We start from the raw sequence: 3,661 nt of genomic DNA, 5'->3' as shown, positions 1-3,661 counted from the left end.
AAATTTCCAAATATTAAAATATTCCAAATATTTCGCCCCCTCGAAATTCACTCACCGGACTCCGTCCCCCCTGCGTCCCCCCCCCCATTTCCAGCCCTGTTTCTAGGTTATTACATGTGGGGTTTTTAGGTCCGATAATTAACACCTCTGTTTTTTCAGAATTTAGCAGTAAAAAATTACTCGTCATCCAGTTTTTTTTATATCGACTATGCATTCCGTTAGTTTGTCAATTTGGTGTGTTTCACCGGCCCGCAAAGAAATATAGAGCTGAGTATCATCAGCATAACAGTGAAAGCTAACACCATGTCTCCTGATAATATCTCCCAAGGGTAACATGTAAAGCGTGAAGAGTAACGGCCCTAGTACTGAGCCTTGAGGTACTCCATACTGCACTTGTGATTGATATAATACCTCTTCATTCACTGCTACAAACTGGTGGCGGTCAGATAAGTACGACTTGAACCATGCTAAGGCACTTCCACTAATGCCAACAAAGTTTTATAGTCTATTCAAAAGAATGTTGTGGTCGATCGTGTCGAACGCAGCGCTAAGATCCAGTAGAACTAATAAAGAGATACAACCACGATCAGATGATAGAAGCAGGTCATTTGTAACTCTAATGAGAGCAGTCTCAGTACTATAAGATCTAAATCCTGACTGGAATTCCTCACAGATATAATTTTTCTCTAAGAAGGAATATAATTGTGAGGATACTACCTTTTCTAGTATCCTTGACAGAAAAGGGAGATTTGAGATCGGTCTGTAATTAACTAGATCTTTGGGGTCAAGTTGTGGTTTTTAATGAGAGGCTTAATAACAGCCAATTTGAAGGTTTTGGGAACAGGGTCTAACATACATGTTGTTGGTTTAGATGATTTAACAAGTTTATACAATTCTTCCTCTCCTACAGTAGAGAATGAATGGAATTGTTCCTCAGGGGATCTATAGTGCGCTATCTGATGCGATACTGTAGCTGACGGCTGCAATGATACAATTTTATCTCTGATAGTATCGATCTTGGAAGTGAAGTATTTCATAAAGTCATTACTGCTATGCTCTTGGGAAATGCCAACACCTGTTGATGCTTTATTTTTCGTTAATTTAGTCACTGTATTGAATAAATACCGAGGGTTATGTTTGTTTTCTTCTAGAAGAGACGAAAAGTAATCAGATCTAGCCATTTTTAATGCTTTTCTGTAGGATAGGGTACTTTCCCGCCAAGCTAAACGAAATACCTCTAGTTTAGTTTTCCTCCAGCTGCGCTCCATTTTCCGGGCTGCTCTCTTTAGGGCGCGAATGTGGTCATTATACCACGGTGTTGGAAGTCTTATCCTTAATCTTTCGTAAGCATAAAGGAGCAACCGTATCTAAAGTGCTAGAAAAGAGAGAGTCCATAGTTCCTGTTACGTCATCAAGTTGTTCTGAGCTATTGGATATGCTGAGGAACTGAGATAAGTCAGGAAGATTATTTATAAAGCAGTCTTTTGTGGTAGAGGTAATGGTTCTACCATATTTGTAACAAGGAGTTGGCTTTACAGCTTTAGCTATATGGAATATACAGGAGACTAGATAATGATCTGAGATATCATCGCTCTGCTGCCAAATTTCAATGCCATTGACATCAATTCCATGTGACAGTATTAAATCTAGACTATGATTTCGAAAATGATTTCCTGCCACGTGTTGTTTAACACCAATAGAGTTTAGAATGTCTATAAATGCTGATCCCAACGAATATTTTTCATTATCAACATGGATATTAAAATCACCAACAATTAGGACTTTATCTGCAGTCAGCACTAACTCCGATAGAAAATCAGAAAATTCTTTAATAAAGTCTGTATGGTGCCCTGGTGGCCTGTATACAGTAGCCAGTACAAACATCACAGGGGATTTATCATTAATACATGTTTCTTTGGATAACGTTATATGAAGCACCATTACTTTTAACGAATTATACTTGAAACCCGACCTCTGAGAGATACTGAAAATATTATTATAAATTGTAGCAACACCTCCCCCTTTACCTTTTGGACGCGGTTCATGTTTGTAACAGTAATCTTGGGATGTAGACTCGTTTAATGTAATATAATCATCTGGTTTTAGTCAGGTTTCTGTCAAACAAAGCACATCTAGTTTATGGTCAGTGAACACATCATTTACAAAAAGTGCTTTTGAAGAAAGGGATCTAATTCAATAAGCCAAGCTTTATCATGTGTTTATTTGTATTATATCGTTTTTTTATTTGTTGAACATCAATTAAATTGTTACTATTACTTTGGTTTGGATGTTTTCTGTATTTTCTAGTTCGGGGAACAGACACAGTCTCTATAGTGTGATATCTAGTTGAAAAAGTTTCTATGTGCTGAGAGTTAACTGACTTCTGTGACGTGAGGCGGCTAGCAGACAGTCGGTTTAGCCAGTCTGTCTGCTTCCTGACCTGGGCTCCAGTTAGTCAAGTATGAACTCTAAGACTATGTGCCATATTTCTAGAGAGAAGAGCGACACCACCCCAAGAGGGATGAACACCATCTCTTTTCAACAGGTCAGGTCTGCCCCAAAATTTCTTCCAATTGTCTATAAAGCCTATGTTATTTTGCGGGCACCACTTAGACATCCAGCCATTGAGTGACGACAGTCTGCTATGAATCTCATCGCCACGATAAGCAGGGAGCGGACCAGAGCATATTACAGTGTCTGACATCGTACTTGCAAGTTCACACACCTCTTTAACATTATTTTTGGTGATCTCCGACTGGCGAAGTCGAACATCATTAGCGCCGACGTGGATAACAATCTTACTGAATTTACGTTTAGCATTAGTCAGCACTTTTAAATTTGCCAAGATGTCAGGCGCTCTGGCTCCTGGTAAACAATGGACTATGGTGGCTGGTGTCTCTATTTTCACGTTCCGTACAATAGAATCGCCAATAACTACAGCACTTTCATCAGGTTTCTCAGTGGGTGCTTCACTGAGTGGGGAGAACCTGTTTGATGTTTTGATCGGAACGGAAGAGTGGTGTTTTGACCCGAGACTAGCCCGCTTCACAGTCACCCAGTTGCCCTGCTGCACGGGCTCAACCGAAACCGAACAATGTACAGACTCCCTGAGCTAGTCGCATCCAAAGCAGTATCTACAGCCCTCACATTCTTACGATCCTTAACTAAAGTTTGGATGCGTGTCTCTAGTTCTAAAACCTTCTCTGTCAGCCTAACTATTTCCCTGCATTTATCACATGTGAATCCCTCGCTGCTGACAGAGAAAGATAAACTGTGGCAAACAGTGCAAACAACAATAGCAGGAGAAGAAGCCATTACTCACCGTGACTGATGAATGATACCAACTTAACTTACCGCTTACCACTGTTGTTTGATGAGCTCGTGAAAAACGGAGCGAGGAAAAAAAGAAAACCATAATAGGCGCGAATAGAAATGCAAATGGAACCGCGAGTGACAAGCTAGCGGGCTAATAAGCTGCACTCGCGGTTTTAAAAGCGAACGATCAAATCAGTTAGATTAGTTTGAAAGATAACACCAGAAATATGGTGGGAATTAAGTTATATATTATCCCTTTAGACAAAAGGGAGTGAAAGTAAGGTAGTGATTCAATAAAAAGCGAAGGTACACGAAGCTACAATCACAAACCTCTCAGCAGCACAAC

The sequence above is a fragment of the Onychostoma macrolepis genome, chromosome 17 (assembly GCF_012432095.1).
Source record: "Onychostoma macrolepis isolate SWU-2019 chromosome 17, ASM1243209v1, whole genome shotgun sequence".
Classification (NCBI taxonomy): Eukaryota; Metazoa; Chordata; class Actinopteri; order Cypriniformes; family Cyprinidae; genus Onychostoma; species Onychostoma macrolepis.
Note: the sequence above shows the minus strand (reverse complement) of the source record.